The following is a 21,924-nucleotide window of genomic DNA, read 5'->3' as shown; positions in this document are numbered from 1 at the left end:
CATCATGCAAAAAAATGCCATTTAATAATGCTCTAATTTTAAAATGAATTCATTCAAAAAATGTTTTTTTTATTATCGTAGTGTATTTAACACTGGTATTATGATTGTGCAACATCAATAATAGGATTAAATCTGTTTCCAATATCTAATATTGGAGTCAGAATGCATCCGGAAAATATTCACAGCACTTCACTTTTCCCACATTATGTTATGTTACAGCTTTTTTCCAAAATGGAATAGATACATGTTTGTCCTCAAAATTCTACACACAATACCCCATAATGAGTTAGTGAATTATTTTTTTTGTTTCTTTGAAAATGTATTGAAAATTAATAATTGCTGCATTCAGTCATCATCATCATCATCATCATTTATTTTTATTCCTTTCATGAAAATGCATATTTACAAGCCACGTACAATTGACACTTTCATTGTTTTTTTGTTTCTTATACATTTCCATGATCAGAAAGGAGCAGATGGAAGAATAATATTCTTATATTTATCTGCCCCTTTTTTAACACAAATTACAGTATTCTAGATTACTTTATAATTGTCCCATTTTCCTTTAAGCATTTTCACAATGACACGTCCAATCTAAATCAAAACTCATCCATCCATCCATCTTCTTCCGCTTATCCGAGGTCGGGTCGCGGGGGCAACAGCCTAAGCAGGGAAGCCCAGACTTCCCTCTCCCCAGCCACTTCGTCTAGCTCTTCCCGGGGGATCCCGAGACGTTCCCAGGCCAGCCGGGAGACATAGTCTTCCCAACGTGTCCTGGGTCTTCCCCGTGGCCTCCTACCGGTTGGACGTGCCCTAAACACCTCCCTAGGGGAGGCGTTCGGGTGGCATCCTGACCAGATACCCGAACCAACTCATCTGGCTCCTCTCGATGTGAAGGAGCAGCGGCTTTACTTTGAGTTCCTCCCGGATGAGAGAGCCTCTCACCCTATCTCTAAGGGAGAGCCCCGCCACACGCCGGAGGAAACTCATTTCGGCCGCTTGTACCCGTGATCTTATCCTTTCGGTCATGACCCAAAGGTCATGACCATAAGTGAGAATGGGAAAGTAGATCGACCGGTAAATTGAGAGCTTTGCCTTCCGGCTCAGCTCCTTCTTCACCACAACGGATCAAAACTCAGTTTGATACAATTTCAGTTTTCTCTTTTTATAACTCTTTTTTAAATACAAAGATATTCTTAAAGCTTTTTAAGTCTTTGTTTAGAGAATTCCATGCTTTCACACCAACAACAGACAAACACATTTGTTTCAAATTTGTTCGCCCTCTTGGATGTCTAAAGTCATACGGCCTTCTGTGGTTCTCATCTTCAGATGTGAACACAAATAACTTTTGTATGTCCTTCGGAAGAACTTTATTTTTTTGCTTTGAACATCATTAATAGAGTATTCAATTCTACAATGTCTTTTAGTTTTAGTAATCCTGACCTAATGAAGAGTGGATTTGTGTGGTCTCTATATCTTACTTTAAAAATGATTCGAATTGCTCTTTTCTGTGAAAGAAATAAAGGCATTATGTTGCTATGATATCAGGAGGTGATCATGAACCCGACGGTCACTCTGTAAGAGCTACAGCATTCCTCTGTGGAGAGAGGAGAACCTTCCAGATGGACAACCATCCCTGTAACAATCCAACAATCAGGCCTGCATGGTAAAGTGGCCAGACGGAAAGCATTTCTTAGTATGAAGTTTACCAAAATGCACCTGAAAGACTCTCAAGACCAGAAAAAATAAAACTCTCTGGTGTGATGAGATAAAGATTGAAGGGTACAAGTGGCCGAAATGAGTTTCCTCCGCCGGGTGACGGGGCTCTCCCTTAGAAAAAGGGTGAGAAGCTCTGCCATCCGGGGGGAACTCAAGGTAAAGCCGCTGCTCCTCCACATCAAGAGGAGCCAGATGAGGTGGCTCGGGCATCTGGTCAGGATGCCACCCAAACGCCTCCCTAGTGAGGTGTTTAGGGCACGTCCAACCGGTAGGAGGCCACGGGGAAGATCCAGGACATGTTGGGAAGACTATGTCTCCCGGCTGGCCTGGGAATGCCTCGGGATCCCCCGGGAAGAGCTAGACAAAGTGGCTGGGGAAAGGGAAGTCTGGGCTTCCCTGCTTAGGCTGCTGCCCCCGCGACCCGACCTCGGATAAGCGCAAGATGATGGATGGATGGATGGATGGATGGATGGACGTGAATACAAGGCTAGGCCATTACCATCCCTACAGTGAAGGATAGTGGCGGCAGCATCATGCTGTGGGGATGTTTTCAGCGGCAGAAACTGGGAGACTCATCAGGATAGGAGGAAAGATGATAAAAACAAGGATAAAGTTAGGTGGGATTTACCCTGGATAACCTTAGGGACTTTAGACTAACACAAACTGTATTGATCTACAAGGGAAATTGTTCCACACAGTAACTCAGTTACCAAGGATGGAAAGTGTAAGGATGGAAAGGATAATCCATCCATCCATTTTTCTACCGCTTATTCACTTCGGGGTCGTGGGGGGTGCTGGAGCCTATCTCAGCTACAATCGGGCGGAAGGTGTAGTACACCCTGGACAAGTCGCCACCTCATCGCATATGGAAAGGATAATGCAGGTATCATTCAATCAAACAATCATCCACCCATTTTCTACCGCTTGTCCCGTTCGGGGTCGCGGTGGGTAGCTGGAGTTTATCTCAGCTGCATTCAGGCGGGAGGCGGGGTTCACCCTGGACAAGTCGCCACCTCATCGCAGATGGAAAAGATAATGCCGGTATCAATCAATCAATCAATGTTTATTTATATGGCCCTAAATCACAGGTGTCTCAAAAGGCTGCACAAGCCACAACAACATCCTCGATTCAGAGCCCACTTAAGGGCAGGGAAAAACTCATAACCCACTGGGATGTCAATGTGAATGACTATGAGAAACCCTCTCTAGGGGAGACCGGATGCAATGGATGTCGAATGGGTCCAACATCATAGTGGACCTATCATAATAGCTAGAGTCCAGTCCATGGTGGGGCCAGCAGGAGACCATCCCGAGCGGAGATGGGTCAGCAGCGCAGGGATGTCCCCAACCGATGCCCATGCAAGTGGTCCACCCCCCGGGTCCCGACTCTGGACAGTCAGCACTTCATACATGGCCACCGAACCTGTATGCCCCCCCCCCCCCCCACACACACACACACACACTCCACAAGGGATAGGGGGGCAGAGGAGAAAAAAAAATGTGTATAAAAATGTACTGCAATAAAAAAAATATATAATATATACTGATATATTATAATATTATATTATATTATACTTTTATATAATATATACAATATATAACAAATCCCATGTAAAATATTACAGTATATGTAACAGCTGCAGCAAAATAAAAAAAAGGGCAGCATGAAATAAAGAGTAGATCCAGCAGAAAAGATACATTATAAACAAAGAGAGGTAGCTAACAAGCAGCCAGGTAATAGACAGATATTATCTATTGCTATACGGCGAGTGAATATACAGCTGGATAGATTGCGGAATGAAGGATTTCTTGAATCAAACACTTCCAACTGCGTGCTTTCTGGATCAGGATAGAGGGAAAGATGCATGCAGCAATGTGCAGTGACATCCTGGATGTAAACCAACCCGTCCCATTCGACCTGATGGAGCTTGATAGATGATTCAATGAGGAATTGGGCAAAACTGCCCAAAGATAGGTGTGCCAAGCTTGTGGCATCGTATTCAGGTGCATCTGCAAAGTTTTGAGCAAAGGGTGTGAATACTTTGGTACATGTGACTTTTCACAATGTCATTAAGGAGTATTGTGTGTACAATTTTGAGGACAACAATGAAATTATTCCATTTTGGAATGACATAACAAAATTTGGAAAAAGGGACAGGCTATAAATACTTTCCAGATGCACTGCACCTTAACTACTGCAGTGCCAGTAAATCGTGCAGGTGTAGCCAATGTTGTGGGCATTGACTGCATCCTAATGCGTCATTATCACTATAGGAGACACGCGTGGTAATCATCGTATAATCAATATTTCTCCTCTGCATTCCAAGGACATCAGTCAATTCGGAGAAAGCAACAAGAGTGATTCATCTGGGTGAAAAGGTTGCGTTGGTGACAAGGCAAGTCATGATGCAAAAATGTTTAAAGGCCAGCGAGCCGTTAACTGGAATAAATGCCAGAAACCGCAGTTCAATGTTAAGATCATTTCTTCAAAATGACAAAGCTGGTGTGGATTTCGTTTCGTTTTGTATGATGCCAATGATATGAGCAGTGGATTTGTATGGGATATAGTGACATCTGGTGGTAATGTTGCGTACTGCAAATAGACCAATGCTTGACTTGGATGTGACTTGAAACAGGCACGTTCTGTTTAAAGGCCTACTGAAATGACATGTTCTTATTCAAACGGGGATAGCGGGTCCATTCTATGTGTCATACTTGATCATTTCGCGATATTGCCATATTTTTGCTGAAAGGATTTAGTAGAGAACATCCACGATAAAGTTCGCAACTTTTGGTCGCTAATAAAAAAGCCCTGCCTTTACCGGTAGTATGTGCGCGTGACGTCACGAGTTGCAGGGCTCCACACATATTCTCAATGTTTATAATGGGAGCCACCAGCAGTAAGAGCAATTCGGACCGAGAAAGCGACAATTTCCCCATTAATTTGAGCGAGGATGAAAGATTTGTGAATTAGGATATTGATAGTGAAGGACTAGAAAAATAAAAAAAAGCGACGGCTCCGGGCGGCGGCAGTGTGAGCGTTTCAGATCTAATTAGACACATTTCCTAGGATAATTCTGGAAGATCCCTTATCTGCTTATTGTTTTAATAGTGTTTTAGTGAGATTGTAAAGGTTGTAAAGCCATACCTCAAGGTCGGATGGCTGCGGTGAACACAAAGTGTCTCAGAGAGAAGCCGAGGAGCCAAGCTCACAGCTGCCTTTTTTGACAGCTGCTGCAGGACAATGAATAATCCAATGATGTCTCCAGTAAGATATATATCACAATTTTCCCATCCAAAAACATGCTGGTTGACGTAGAGAAAACATGTTCGCTTGACCGCTCCGCTTCACAACAAACAAAGAAACACCGGCTGTGTCTCGGTGCTAAAGACAGCTGCAATCCACCACTTTCTACCAACAGCATTGTTCTTTATAGTCTCCATTATTAAATGAACAAATTGCAAAAGATTCAGCAACACAGAATACTGTGTGTTATGCGATTAAAGCAGACGACTTTTAGCCGATAGTGGTGCAGCGCAGTCCGTGACGTCACGCGCAATCATTTCGCGACGTTTTCAACAAGAAACTTGCGGGAAATTTAAAATTGCGATTTAGTAAACTAAAAAGGCCGTATTGGCATGTGTTGCAATGTTAATATTCCATCATTGATATAGGAACTATCAGACTGCGTGGTCGGTAGTAGTGGATTTCAGTGGGCCTTTAAATAATGTCGATGATAACAATTTGCTCATCTTAAATGACTAGCATGAAGGAAGTAAGAGGATGGTTCCACTCCAGGGAAACTTTGTGGCTTTCGGCAAACATGACAACCGTTAGACTACGGACACTGCTGCAACTCAACATGCTCTAAATCAGTGGTCCCAACCACTGGTCCGGGGACCGGTACTGGTCCGTGACACATTTGCTACCGGGCCGCACAGAAACATTAAATAATTTGTAAACCACTGCATTTTGTCTGACTTTACTTTCGCCTGTCCCGCTAGACCAGACCTGGGCAAATTAAGGCCCGGGGGCCACATGCGGCCCGTGAAGCTTTTCAATCTAGCCTGCCGGACATTCTCAAGTATTTTTTTAGACCTTTAGGATGGAAAGTGTAGCTGCCATTATGATGTGCAGTGATGTTTTCTAATGACCGTAAGTCTTCAACTATACAAAGCATTTCAATGGTTGGAATCTGTCACACCTGGACATGGATTATTTTTGCTTTTTCGATGCAGAGAGGATACGGGACGAGCCAGACGAGAGTGTAAGTACATGGTTGTTTATTTGACCACTAAATACAAAAATAAACGAACTAAGGGTGCTCACAAAGAGGTACAAAACTTGGCAACAAAAATACAAACAGGAAAACAAAACACCTGCTCGATGGCATGAAACACGATAAACTATAAACTTAAACTTGCACTGTAGCAGAACTATGAACAACTAAAACAAAAACACTTACTGTGACCGAAACAAGGGGCATGGATAGCAGGGTGCGTAGCAGGTGATCGTGAAGGCATGAAGGCATGAAGGCAAGCACATGCAAAAATCCCAGACTGATGGACAGAAAGTAAAATCCTTAAATAGTAGCAATGGTAATGAGAAACAGGTTTGAGAGCTGAGGGACGGGGCGTGACTAGGATGGCAAGGTGAAAATCAATGGGTTGGCATGGAAACAAACAAAACCAGGAAATGCAAAACATGAAGCAAGAGTCCAAAAACAAAACAAAACATGATCAAACATAAAACCAGATTAGCAGGCATGACAGAACCTGCGCTTATGGATGATATACCAGTTACTATGGTCATCTATTTAGTTACTATGGTCATCTACGTCAAAGCAGCTCAGACAAGGCACCAAGCAGTGTGGGCGGGAAGCGTTTCCACAGACGTGGAAGGAGCTTTTCACAAAAAAAGTTCTCAAGCTTAGTAATATATCAGATGTGTCAGATTGTAGGTGGGTTTATTTTGTACCCTTCGTTCATATTTCACTGTTCGTTGAGTTTTTGTTGCGTTTCACTTGATTGTAAAATATATCGAACGAAAGTAGAACGAAAATATTCAGTGTTTTATCCTTCATAGAAAAATGTAAAATTCCATTACGTTTTTAAAGGCGGTCTGTCATAACGTTTTTTAGCATTCAATCAGACATTATTGTGAAGTTTTGTATTAGTGTCCCTAAAAATAGATATGTCGGCCTCCAGACACATTTTTTTCTCTAAATGTGGCCTTCGAGTCAAAATAATTGTCCAGGCCTGCACTAGACACACCAATAAGCTTGTTTATAGATGTACAATAAAACCCCTCATAGGAAGTTGCCATTTGTTATGATTGTGTGACATGATACAATGCACATCAATGAACATATAACATAGAGATGTGACAGATTGTAGCCAAAAGATGATTTCCATCTGCAGTCCCCAGCAGGTTGGTTGTAACCTGCAGGGGATCTCATTGCAAAGAAACAATTAAGGGTTTTCATGCACGTATATTTGCTGTATTTATCTGGCACAAGTGGAAAGCCGGTCCCTGAAAATAATGTCTACATTAAACAGATTCGTGGTGCACAAAAGGTTGGGGACCACTGCTCTAAATAACCGACAAACCGTCTGTGAGAGACATGGGCCTAGAAAAAAAAAAGAGGTTGAATTATTCTCTGCGTAATCGCCAAATCCAGTTCAAAACTTGTGCGAAAAACATTTTTTCAGCAAATTCCAAAAAACACCAGAGTGCTCCTGATGTGCAAAGCAGAGGTGGGACCAAGTCATTGTTTTGCAAGTCACAAGTAAGTCTCAAGTCTTTGCCCTCAAGTCTCGAGTCAAGTCCCGGGTCAAGACAGGCAAGTCTCAAGTCAAGTCCAAGTCAAAACTGAAAAGTCTCAAGTCAAGTCCCAAGTCCTGCATTTTGAGTTTCGAGTCATTTCAAGTCCTTTTAACCACAGACTAATATATTTACACAGATTGTGTGTGCTTTTAAAACGCTGTATGTATTTATTATAAAAGAAATATTGCTGACATTGCACTTCATAATAGCAGTATTAACCAGTTATTTTAAACATGTAACTCATTCCTTTAAAGAATAAACACATTTGAAAAAACAAGTGCAACTGTAATTATTTGCACAAAAGTGTTATCATTGTATTTCCATGGCATATTGCATTGGCACTAGTTCCACAGCAGTTTCCATCCTGTTTTTACCTTATCTCATTGATCTCATCTCATACTTTATGTGTTTTAAAGTGTGCGTACACATGAAAACCATAAATACATGAACATAACAATGAACGGAGTTGTACTTTTTAGATGTCAGGGCCCTATGGAATTTGTACACATATTCTTAATATAGTATACATTTTAACTGACCTTTATTTGACTATGTTTGTCTTTTTGTAGGTGGCTAAAATACGTGGTGCTGCTGACCGCCGTGTAACGTTACGTTACTGTGTGTGATACATTCACGAACGTAACATTATGTGTAGGTACCTCATGCAGCCCTGCTTAAAAAAAATCACTTGACAAAAAGTATGAATAAGGTAGCGAGCTGCAGTGGATGCAACAGATTGTAGTGTTTGCAATGACTTATAACCATAGACATATTATAAGTAGACCCAGCATTGGCTGCTGTGACGCGAGCAATTTGGCCACCATCTTGAAGTGGTGATGAGGAGCTGGCGAGCAGCCTAAACTGACAGATGAGAGGTAGAAAACAAAGATGCCGAGCTGGAGTTCAGCGTTTGACTGCTCAAATGAGCGGACTGTTGAAAATAGGAATCGGGTGATTACTTTTCACAAGTAAGATTTAACATTAACATACTATTGGTAGTATTTTGTGAAAAGAATATTATCACAGAGTTGTGAAGGAGCAAAGATCTTCAATATTTGTATGTGAAAATCACAAAGAAATCTTCTGGAGGAGGATGACCCCTCTACTGGTATTTGGTTTACAAACTTTCAGCCACACCTAAAACAAAATTCACCAGCCACCACTGATTATGATGCATTCATCATTTTAGGCAAAACATAAGACAATACTCTCTTAACAGTATAATTGTAACCAGGAATAAGTCTTCAAGTAACAATATTCAAATACTAACATTGTTGGGTAAAACAGACTTTGGTTTTATTCTGGATCTAGTGGTGTTCCTCAAAGTTCCGTTTTAGGTTCTCTATTTTTCATCATTTGGGCCATCCAACTTGTGGCCCACAAGTCAATTTTGAAAATTTTGTGAGAGACTCATTTTTAACAGCAGTACCGGTACCAAAATGTATTTAGATACTTTTCTGTGCTTTCCGGAATAAAGGGGACCACAAAAATGGCATAATTGGCTTTATTTTGACAAAGCATCGTTCGGTACATTAAACATATGTTTATTATTGCAAGTTTTTCCGTAAATAAAATTTTGAACATACCACACAACATGTCTTTTATTAGTAAATATGCAAACAAAGGCTCCTAATTTAGTCTTCTGACATATGCAGTACCATACTGTGTCATTTATCATTATATTATTTAGTCAAAATTATTAAGGACAAGTGGCAGAAAAAAGAATTATTAATCTACTCGTTTGATTTCTGTTAATATCCGCTTACTTTCTCTTTTAACATGTTCTATCTACACCTATGTTCCATCCTTCCATTTTCTACCGCTTAATCCCCTTTGGGGTCGCGGGGGCCGCTGGTGCCTATCTCAGCTACAATCGGGCGGAAGGCGGGGTACACCGTGGACAAGTCACCACTTCATCGCAGTACACCTATGTTAAAATGTAATAATCATTGTTTCTTCTGTTGTTTGGATGCTTTACATTAGTTTTGGATGATACCACAAATTTAGGTATCAATCCGATTCCAAGTAGTTACATTATCCTACATTGGTCATATTCAAAGGTCACATGTGTTCAGGGACATATTTCCTGAGTTTATAAACATAATACAAATTAAAAAAAAAAAAACGAAAAAATTTAGTGATGCTAAAAAATATCAATGTAATCATAGTAGTATCGCTAGATACGCTTCTGTACTTAGTATCATTACAGGGGATGTCAGGTGTAGCTCCACCCATGGTATTTGTTAACATTGTGCGCCGGTGAGCTACGATGTGTAGTGAAGCATGTTTAGCTATTCCTCGTCCTGCAGTGATAATAAAAATTGTAAGAAACTCATTTTCTAAAACACTGCCGACTGTGGCCGGACTTGAGCCACTAACTAGCTAGCCATTGTTACGGCCCACGCGCAGTCCGCTTGGGTCTTGGGCGCAGTTGGGTGTTCCAACAGGACAATGACCCCAAACACACACATCAAAAGTGGTCAAGGAATAGCTAACTCAGGCTAGAATTAAGGTTTTAGAATGGCCTTCCAAAGTTCTGACTTAAACGTGTGGACAATGCTGAAGCAACAAGTCCATGTCAGAAAACCAACAAATTTAGCTGCACTGCACCAATTTTGTCAATAGGAGTGGTCAAAAATTTAACCAGAAGCTTGTGAGTGGCTACACAAAAGCCCCTTATTGAAGTAAAACTTGCCAAGTAGACCCATAATAAATTCATAAAAGAACCAAACTTCATGAATTTATTTTGTGACCAACAAGTATGTGCTCCAATCACTCTATCACAAAAAATTAGAGTTGTAGAAATTATTAGAAACTCAAGCCAGCCATGACATTATGTTGTTTACAGGTGTATGTAAACTTTTGACCACGACTGTACATATATACATGTATGTATATATGGTCATGTATTTACTGTATATGTATACATATTTATGTATATATGTGTAGGTATTAGTGTTGTCCCGATACCAATATGTTGGTACCGATACGGGTACCAAAATTTCTAACAAACTAACAAAATTACTTTTCAGAGGCGGTATAGCACTGAATATAATTCATTACTATCGCTGTACTACACTTATACCGGTATACCGTACAACCCTAGTATGTATTTATGCATACATAAGTATATACGCCTATATATGTATGTACTGTATATACATATATGTACATCATATATGTGTATACAGCATATATATGCATATTATTCATGATTTTATTTTAAACTTGCAAGTTACATTGAGTATGGTGTCCATCCAAATGCCACTGTTATTTCTAAACTACATTAGTGTGTGTTAATGCGTATTCAAAGACATCTAGATTCGTGGAAACATTGTTCCGGGAATATACAACGCTATTTTAAAAATAACGTCTAAAAATTTAACGACCCCCTGCAGTGCCTCTGATCCAGAGTGAAAGTCATTTAATGAATGAAGACATGCACATTGTCCAGCAGAGGTCAGCATGTCTTTTCAATCCAGTCTTTGGGTCTGGGGATCGAAAAATGTCCTGGACTGTTTCATACTAACGTAAAGGCGGTAGGACTAATTCGACATCAAATTACATATGTCTGACGAAGCAAATTCAAAGGTATATCAGCTGCATTGTGAGCAGACAAAGGGTAGCTCAGTGATGACACTAATGATAGTGATCCACCCACAGAACTAACATGTATTCAGAACAAAGGTTGTACGACTGCAATTGTCAGATTTGCTATATTGCTCACCTTATTCCAAACACAACTTAAACATTGAACACTGTGATTATCTGCAATGACATTTCCATTGCATGCCCCTATTCTTCAATGACAAGTGTGAGGTGACCTGATTGTTGGCTCACCACCAAGCCTGTCATGTGACTGCAGTGCTGCACAGTGCACACTGACTCCCACTATGGTAAGCAACCTTCCCCTGCTAAATTTAGACAGCACTCTGCCGAGACTTTTCGGCATTGGAACGTTTAAGCCTCACATGGGACGGTATTTGTGTGTTAGTACACTGTACAGACATCGCTCTCTTGACAATTCAAGAGCTGCGCTGGACAATAAATTGACCGGCCATGGATTTCAGCTCATTGACCAGCGCTGCTTAACTTGCTTATCAGTTAGCACATATGGACATAGCAGGCCCGCATGGCTTACTTCTACAAACCCTGTTTCCATCTGAGTTGGGAAATTGTGTTAGATGTAAATATAAACGGAATGCAATGATTTGCAAATCCTTTTCAACTCATATTCATTTGAATGCACTACAAAGACAAGATATTTGATGTTCAAACTCATAAACTTTTTTTTTTTGCAAATAATAATTAACTTAAAATTTCATGGCTGCGACACGTGCCAAAGTAGTTGGGAAAGGGCGTGTTCACCACTGTGTTACATCACATTTTCTTTTAACAACACTCAATAAATGTTTGGGAACTGAGGAAACTAATTGTTGAAGCTTTGAAAGTGGAATTCTTTCCCATTCTTGTTTTATGTAGAGCAGGGGCGCTACCACTTTTTCTGCAGGCGAGCTACTTTGAGGAGATGTACCTCATTAATTTTTATAATTTATATTTATTTATTTATGAAATATAAATTTTTGTTAACAAGTTAATGGTGTTTAATGCTAATACAAGCATGTTTAACACATATAGATTCCTTTCTTTCATAAGTTGGTGTATTACCTGATTCTGATGACTTGCATTGATTGGAATCAGACAGTGGAGCTGATAACATCCGCATTTTCAAATGGAGGAGAAAAAAAGTCCAATACCACGTGAAAGTGGTTGGATTCTGCATCTCATTTGTCCAACTTGCAAACTCGTTTTTAAACACTTTGTTATGAGAGTAGCATGTGTGTGTGGCCCTTTAATGGGTGGCAGCAGGTGAGTGACATGAGTGAGTGTGTGGGCAAGGGAGTAGAGGGAGCGGTCGCTGAGGGAGGGGGAGAAATACATTGGCATCAAACTCAGCTTGCTAGCTTGTGCACGCTAGCTTTCTGAGACTCTTATTTTGTTAGCACAGGCGGGATGAAGCAGGTCTTTTATGGTGAAGACAGGAACTGTGCAGTCGGTCCTTAGAGTTTTGACAGCAGGTACGGCCCAAGAGTCTGTTGAAATAAAAAGTGTTTCTATCCGTCCTGTCAGTGATTTTTTTTCTTAATAATGAGCTTGCAGCAGCCAGCATCATCTCACAAGATCCTTGGGTGCCGAGAATGTCAAACAACTGACAAAAGTGAAGTCTTGGTAAAGATTGATGATTGCTCATTTTTATGTCTATTTTGACTGACACACTCTCCATGATTGATCGATGTAATGCCCACCCCTGATGTAGAGCTTCAGTCGTTCAACAGTCCGGGGTCTCCGCTGTCGTATTTTACGCTTCATAATGTACCACACATTTTCGATGGGAGACAGGTCTGGACTGCAGGCGGGCCAGGAAAGTACCCGCACTCTTTATTTTACAAAGCCACGCTGTTGTAACACGTGCTGAATGTGGCTTGGCATTGTCTTGTTGAAATAAGCAGGGGCATCCATGAAAAAGACGGCACTGGGATGGCAGCATATGTTGCTCCAAAGCCTGTATGTACCTTTCAGCATTAATGGTGCCTTCACAGATGTGTTAGTTACCCATGCCTTGGGCACTAATGCACCCCCATACCATCACAGATAATGGCTTTTGAACTTTGTGCCTATAACAGTCTGGATGATTTGAAATGTGGACTCATCAGACCACAGAACACTTTTCCACTTTGCTTCAGTCCATCCGGCGTTTCTGGATGTTGTTGATAAACGCCTTTCACTTTGCATAGTAGAGCTTTAACTTGCACTTACAGATGTAGCGACCAACTGTATTTAGTGACAATAGTTTTCTGAAGTGTTCCTGAGCCCCTGTGGTGATATCCTTAAGAGATTGATGTCGGTTTTTGATACAGTGCCGTCTGAGGGATCGAAGGTCACAGTCAATTAATGTTGGTTTCTGGCCATGCCGCTTACGTGGAGTGATTTCTCCAGATTCTCTGAACCTTTTGATGATATCATGGACCGCAGATGTTGAAATCCCTAAATTTCTTGCAATTGCACTTTGAAAAACGTTCTTAAACTGTTTGACTATTTGCTCACGCAGTTGTGGACAAAGGGGTGTACCTCGCCCCATCCTTTCTTGTGAAAGACTGAGCATTTATTGGGAAGCTGTTTTTATACCCAATCATGGCACCCAACTCTTCCCAATTAGCTTGCACACCTGTGGGATGTTCCAAATAAGTGTTTGATGAGCATTCCTCAACTTTATCAGTATTTAATGCCACCTTTCCCAACTTCTTTGTCACGTGTTGCTGGCATTGATTTCTAAAATTAAGGATTATTTGGAAAAAAAAATGTTTATCGGTTTGAACATCAAATATGTTGTCTTTGTAGCATATTCAACTGAATATGGGTTGAAAATTATTTGCAAATCATAATATTCCATTTATATTTACATCTAACACAATTTTCCAACTCATATGGAAACAGAGTTTGTAAAACTAGTGTGTAAATCTGAGTGTGAATGTTGTCTGTCTAGCTTTGTTGGCCCTGCGATGAGTTGGGGACTTATGCAGGGTGTATGCCGCCTTCCGCCGAAATGCAGCTGAGATAGGCTCCAGCACCCCCCCGCCCCCTCTTGCGACTCCAAAAGGGACAAGCAGTAGAAAAAGATGGATTGATGATACTGAAACATTTTCAAAACAGGTTATAGGTCAAAAAATCTCATTCTGGTTGCAAGGAAACGACCTCCAAACATCTATAACACTTGGTAACACTTTAGTATGGGGAATATATTCACCATTAATTAGTTGCTTATTAACATGCAAATTAGCAACATCCATCCATCCATTTCCTACCGCTTATTCCCTTTGGGGTAACGGGGGGCGCTGGTGCCTATCTCAGCTACAATCGTGTGGAAGGTTGCGTACACCCTGGACAAGTCGCTACCTCATTGCAGGGCAATTAGTAACATATTGGCTCTTAATTAGTCATGATTAAGTACTTATTAATGCCTTATTCTGCATGTCCCTAACCCTAACCCCAACCGAATAACACTAAATTAAGTCTTTGTTACTTACAATTAGGGCTGGGGGATATCGGCCCTTTATTAATATCTCGATATTTTTTGGCCATATCACGATACATGATTAATATCGCGAAATTTTGCCTCAGCCTTGAATGAACATGCATATAATATATAATGCGGATGAGGGGACAGGGCTGCGGAGCTAGCTCTGAGCGCTGGGACGGAGAGGCTTCGCGGTGTCTTGACTGGGTGAGCAGGTGTCGGACACCTCAGTCACCTTGGACGTATCCTCGCTCATCCATGCGGACTGGACACTGGCCCAGAGTGGAGTCGGCTGTCTTGGTTGCTTTGTTGGGTCTGCTCCTGTCTCTGGCCATGCTCCCTCCACTCCAGCGGACAATGCCGTGGAATACCGCAGAGGCCACCACAGTGGACATGTTTCTTTTACTTTTTTATTCATAGCTGTATGTAGAAGTGTCTTGTTGCATCAGCTGCTTTAATGTCTTTAATGTCCTCTGTGTTCTTTGATGTTTGATGTTTCCCTCTTACACACATGTAAGAGGGATGTGTTCTATGGCTATGAGTTGTTTTTTTCCCTTTGCCTCAGTCTGCACCCCCTCTCCAGGGCCCAGGCTAAGACCTATTTTTTTTATTTTATTTTAATCTTCTATTTTTTTCTCCCATCCCCCCCCCCTGTTTACCTGTATCTCACCATTTTTATAAGGGGCGCTGGAAGCCGGCAGACCTGTCAGCGATCCTGTTCTGTCTCCCTGTAATGTTTGTCTGATCTTGAATGGGATTGTGCTGAAAATGTTAATTTTCCTGAAGGAACTCTCCTGACGGAATAAATAAAGTACTATCTATCTATCTATCTATCTATCTATAATCACACCAGTCAGATGATTGTATGTGTCTACATTAAATCATTCTTGTTCATAGTGCATTAATATATGCTCATTTTAAACTTTCATGCAGAGAGGGAAATCCCAACTAAGTCAATTTAGCAAAACTGTATTTCTTAAACAGATATTAAGCAGTGGCACAAACTTACATGTCATTTCAAAACAAAAAACGCAAAATTGTCAGAGACATTTTAAAACAAGCTATGAGTGCACTTTTGTGCATGATGTCACTAAGATGACATATCAAAACAACACTAAATTAAACTGCACTTCTTGTACAGAACGCCACTATATGGGGACGGCGTGGCAAAGTTGGTAGAGTGGCTGTGCAGTTCAATCCCCACCTTCTACCATCCTAGTCACGTCCATTGTGTCCTTGGGCAAGACACTTCACCCTTGCTCCTGATGGGTCCTGGTGAGCGCCTAGCATGGCAGCTCCCGCCATCAGTGTGTGAATGTGTGTGTGAATGGGCGAATGTGGAAATACTCTCAAAGCGCTTTGGGCTCCTTAAAAAGGGGTAGAAAAGCACTATACAAGTACAACCCATTTACCATTTACCATAATAGTTTAAAACGAATAAAGTGCACTTTTGTGCATGATGTCTCACAAAATAAAAACTGTCAAATAAAAATGAGCTGCACAATAGGAAATCAAATAGTGTTCGTCCTTCGCTATGTGGTTGGTTACTGCGGACATTATCTCCTTTTGTTTATTTTTTTCGTACAGTGTTGATCTGGAAATGTTTGCCTCGGCATTTTGGTGGTGTGGGCGTGTGGCACCGAACGGAGATGTTGACCTGCGGAGAAATCACTCGTTCTCTAGCAGGTGACTTTTCAAATGATGCTACATATTAGCAGTAATGCTACTTTTTGTAGCAAAGCTTTTGCCCCACACTTGACAAATTACGGTTTTCTGTTCGACATATTCCCGCTTGAAGCCAAATCACCGCCAGATGACGGATCCCCTGCTCTTTTTCTTGGGAATTAATTTTTCCTTCATTTGTTACCAGATTAGCACTTTCTTTCCCTCATATTACCACTCGCACCACAGCTAACGTTACCCATGCTGCTACCTCTCTGCTCCGCGAGGGCGAATACGTATGTGACGTATGTAAGAAGGTGCACTTTCTGTCTGTGAGAAGGAGAGACAAGAAAGAGTGGAAAAAGCCTGTAGTGTAAAAGCAACTACATGACAACTTATACTCAAATATCACGATATAGTAATTTTCTATATCGCACAGACCCGCGATATGTTGGGTATGTCGATATATCGCCCAGCCCTACTTACAATATGTTCCCCTAGTGTCCAAATAACTCTTAAATAAGTCTGTGTTACTTAGAATATGTTCCCCATACTAATGTATAGGCCACCTCCTCAGTGGCCTTGTTTTAGAGTGTCTGCCCTGAGATCGGTAGGTCGTGAGTTCAAATCCCGGCAGAGTCATACAAAAGACTATAAAAACGGGACCCGTTACTTCCCTGCTTTGGCACTCAGCATCAAGGGTTGGAATTTGGGGTTAAATCACCAAAAATTATTCCCGGACGTGGCCACAGCTGCCGCCCACTGCTCCCCTCACCTCCCATGGGGTGATCAAGTGCAGAGAATAATTTCGCCACACCTAATGTGTGTGACAATCATTGGTACTTTCATTTTAAAAGTGTTAAATTTTCTCTCTTTTTGTATTTTTTTTTATTTTTTATAAGAATGTAATCTGACGTGAATCGACTTTTTGTGCACTTTATTCTATTTTATTATTCACACATAACATACCTTAAAATTGATGTTCTGTTTTATTCTGATAATAATTATGACCATGAAATTAAAGGCAAAGTCACAAAATCAATCACATAACTTGGAAATGTATATCGCGGTCACCTCTTAGGCCGATATAATGACACTCCATGAACTGATTAACGTGGACCCCGACTTAAACAAGTTGAAAAACTTAATAGCGGTCAATTGTACAGAATATGTACAGTACCGTGCAATTTACTAATAAAAGTTTCAATCAATCAATCAAACTCGTGTATCTAATGCAGTGTTTTTCAACCACTGTGCCGCGTCACACTAGTGTGCCGTGTGATACCGTCTAGTGTTCTGTGGGAGATCATCTTATTTCATTTATTTGGTGTAAAATATTATTTGCAAACCAGTAACTATAATCGCCAAATTATGTGTCGTTGTTGAGTGTCGGTGCTGTCTAGAGCTAGGCAGAATAACCGTGTAATACTCTTCCATATCAGAAGTTGGCAGCCGGTAGCTAATTGCTTTGTAGATGTCGGAAACAGCGGGAGGCAGTGTGAAGGTAAAAAGGTATCTAATGTTTAAACAAAAAATAAACAAAAGGTTAGTGCCCCTAAGAAAAGGCATTGAAGCTTAGAAAAGGCTATGCAGAACGAAACTAAAACTGAACTGGCTACAAAGAAAACAAAAACAGAATGCTGGACGACAGCAAAGACTTACTGTGGAGCAAAGATGGCCTCCGCAATGTACATCCGAACATGACATGACAATCGACAATGTCCCCACGAAGAAGGATAAACACAAAGTAGATGCGGGAAATATCGCTCAAAGGAAGACATGAAACTGCTCCAGGAAAATACCAAAAAAAAGAGAAAAAGCTACCAAAATAGGAGTGCAAGACAAGAACTAAAACACTAGACACAGGAAAAAAGCAACAAACTTCAAATAAGTCAGGGTGTGATGTGACAGGTCGTGACAGTACACCTCCTTTGAGACAAGAGCTGTAGTAATGCATGCTTGGTTATGGTTTAAAGGCCTACTGAAACCCACTACTACCGACCACGCAGTCTGATAGTTTATATATTAATGATGAAATATTGACATTGCAACACATGCCAATACGGCCATTTTAGTTTACTAATTGCAATTTTAAGTTTATTGTTGAAAACGTCGCGGAATGATGACGCGTACGCATGACGTCACTGACTGTCAGGAAATATTAGCAGCTGCACCACTAGCACAGTATTTTGGACATCTGTGTTGCTGAATCTTTTGCAATATGTTCATTTAATAATGGAGAATATAAAGAACAATGCTGTTGGTGGAAACCGGTGGGTTGCAGCTGTCTTTAGCACCGAGACACAGCCGATGTTTCTTTGTTTGTTGTGAAGCGGAGCGGTCAAGCGAACATGTTTTCTCTACGTCAACCAGCATGTTTTTGGATGGGGAAATTGTGATATATATCTTACCGGAGAAATCATTGGATTATTCGTCGTCCTGCAGCAGCGGCAGCTGTGAGCTTGGCTCCTCGGCTTCTCTCTGAGACACTTCGTGTTCACCGCAGCCATCCAACCTCGAGGTATGTCTTTACAATATTTTACAATCTTTAAAATCTCACTAAAACACTATTAAAACAATAAGCGGATAAGGGATCTTCCTGAATTATCCTAGTAAATGTGTCTAATTACATCTGAAACGCTCACACTGCCGCCACCCGGAGCCGTCGCTTTTTTTTTCTAGTCCTTCACTATCAATATCCTTATTCACAAATCATCCTCGCTCAAATTGATGGGGAAATTGTCGCTTTCTCGGTCCGAATTGCTCTTACTGCTGGTGGCTCCCATTAAAAACAATGTGAATATGTGTTGAGCCCTGCAACCCGTGACGTCACACGCACATACTTCCGGTAAAGGCAGGGCTTTTCTATTAGCGACCAAAAGTTGCAAACTTTATCGTGGATGTTCTCTACTAAATCCTTTCAGCATAAATATAGCAATATCACAAAACGATTAAGTATGACACATAGAACTGACCTGCTATCCCCTTTAAAGGCCTACTGAAATGAGATTTTCTTATTTAAACGGAGATAGCAGGTCCATTCTATGTGTCATACTTGATCATTTCGCGATATTGCCATATTTTTGCTGAAAGGATTTAGTAGAGAACATTCACAATAAAATTTGCAACTTTCGGTGCAAACAGAAAAACCCTGCCTTTACCGGATGTCGCAGACGATGACGTCACATGTTGATGGCTCCTCACATATTCACATTGATTTTAATGGGAGCCTCCAACAAAAACAGCTATTCTGACCGAGAAAACGACAATTTCCCCATTAATTTGAGTGAGGATGAAAGATTCGTGTTTGAGGATATTGATAGCGATGGACTACTAAAAAAAAAAAAAAAAAAAAAACGAGTTAAAAAAGAAAAACGCGATTGCATTGGGACGGATTCAGATGTTTGTAGACACATTTATTAGGATCATTCTGGGAAATCCCTTATCTTTCTATTGTGTTACTAATGTTTTAGTGAGTTTAACAGTACCTGATAGTCGGAGGGGTTTGTTCATGGGTGTCTTGATGCCAATGTCTCAGGGGAGTCGACGGCAGCTTTATGGACGGGGCAAGCTCAGCTGATCTCCAGTAAGAACTGACTTTTTAACTACAATTTTCTCACCGAAACCTGCTGGTTGACATTCGGTCGTTATTCATGTTCGCTTGACCGCGCTCTGATCCATAGTAAAGTTTCACCTCCGGAAATTTTAAACACGGAATTACAGTGTGTTTGTGTGGCTAAAGGCTAAAGCTTCCCAACTCCATCTTTCTACTGTCCATCCATCCATCCATCATCTTCCGCTTATCCGAGGTCGGGTCGCGTGGGCAGCAGCCTAAGCAGGGAAGCCCAGACTTCCCTATCTCCAGCCACTTCGTCTAGCTCTTCCCGGGGGATCCCGAGGCGTTCCCAGGCCAGCCGGGAGACAAAGTCTTCCCAACGTGTCCTGGGTCTTCCCCGTGGCCTCCTACCGGTTGGACGTGCCCTAAACACCTCCCTAGGGAGGCGTTCGGGTGGCATCCTGACCAGATGCCCGAACCACCTCATCTGGCTCCTCTCGATGTGGAGGAGCAGCGGCTTTACGTTGAGCTCCTCCCGGATGGCAGAGCTTCTCACCCTATCTCAGCATCGCGTGGACATCGGGGGCGGTACCTCTGGATTGGCAGACCGGGGTGGTGGTCCCTCTCTTTAAGAAAGGGGACCGGAGGGTGTGTTCCAACTATCGTGGGATCACACTCCTCAGCCTTCCCGGTAAGGTTTATTCAGGTGTACTGGAGAGGAGGCTTCGCCGGATAGTCGAACCTCGGATTCAGGAGGAACAGTGTGGTTTTCGTCCTGGTCGTGGAACTGTGGACCAGCTCTATACTCTCGGCAGGGTTCTTGAGGGTGCATGGGAGTTTGCCCAACCAGTCTACATGTGCTTTGTAGACTTGGAGAAGGCATTCGACCGTGTCCCTCGGGAAGTCCTGTGGGGAGTGCTCAGAGAGTATGGGGTATCGGAATGTCTTATTGTGGCAGTCCGCTCCCTGTATGATCAGTGTCAGAGCTTGGTCCGCATTGCTGGCAGTAAGTCGGACACGTTTCCAGTGAGGGTTGGACTCCGCCAAGGCTGTCCTTTGTCACCCATTCTGTTCATAACTTTTATGGACAGAATTTCTAGGCACAGCCAAAGCGTTGAGGGGTTCCGGTTTGGTGGCCACGGGATTAGGTCTCTGCTTTTTGCAGATGATGTAGTCCTGATGGCTTCATCTGGCCGGGATCTTCAGCTCTCACTGGATCGGTTCGCAGCCGAGTGTGAAGCGACCGGAATGAGAATCAGCACCTCCAAGTCCGAGTCCATGGTTCTCGCCCGGAAAAGGGTGGAGTGCCATCTCCGGGTTGGGGAGGAGACCCTGCCCCAAGTGGAGGAGTTCAAGTACCTAGGAGTCTTGTTCACGAGTGGGGGAAGAGTGGATCGTGAGATCGACAGGCGGATCGGTGCGGCGTCTTCAGTAATGCGGACGTTGTATCGATCCGTTGTGGTGAAGAAGGAGCTGAGCCGGAAGGCAAAGCTCTCAATTTACCGGTCGATCTACGTTCCCATCCTCACCTATGGTCATCTTTCTACTGTGACTTCTCCAATATTAATTGAACAAACTGCAAAAGATTCAGCAACACAGATGTCCAAAAAACTGCATAATTATGCCGTTAAAGCAGACGACATTTAGCTGTGTGTGTGCAGCGCTCATACTTCCTAAAAACCTGTGACATCTTGCGTACACGTCATCATTACATGACATTTCGAAGACGAAAATCCCGGGAAATTTAAAATTGTAACTTGTTAAACTAAAAAGGCCGTATTGGCATGTGTTGCAATGTTAATGTCATCATTGATGTATAAACTATCAAACTGCATGGTGGGTAGTAGTGGGTTTCAGTAGACCTTTAAGGTCATATCCAACATTTGCGACAACGACGTTTTACTGTCAACTGAGTTTCGTTTTTTAATTATTTCTGCTGCTGGATTTTTTCAATGCAAAAAATGTGCCTCGGCTCAAAAAAGGTTTAAAAACACTGATATCCAATGGCGTGTCCTTATTTGCTCCTGTTCCTTTTCCCTGGTTGGGTGCGTTTGACGTGGAATTTGGCGCGTCTCGCCGGGGAGG

At 41.9% G+C, this 21,924-nt stretch overlaps 1 long non-coding RNA gene across 1 annotated transcript in view; it reads right to left on the bottom strand.

The window, feature by feature from the left end:
* The window catches only part of LOC133549427 (uncharacterized), a 54,512-nt gene that overhangs the window by 25,794 nt on the left and 6,794 nt on the right, over nt 1-21,924 (bottom strand). The gene's annotated exons all lie outside the window — the stretch shown is intronic.

The sequence above is a fragment of the Nerophis ophidion genome, linkage group LG03 (genome assembly GCF_033978795.1).
Source record: "Nerophis ophidion isolate RoL-2023_Sa linkage group LG03, RoL_Noph_v1.0, whole genome shotgun sequence".
Classification (NCBI taxonomy): domain Eukaryota; kingdom Metazoa; phylum Chordata; class Actinopteri; order Syngnathiformes; family Syngnathidae; genus Nerophis; species Nerophis ophidion.
This window is presented reverse-complemented; position numbering and strand designations above follow the sequence as displayed.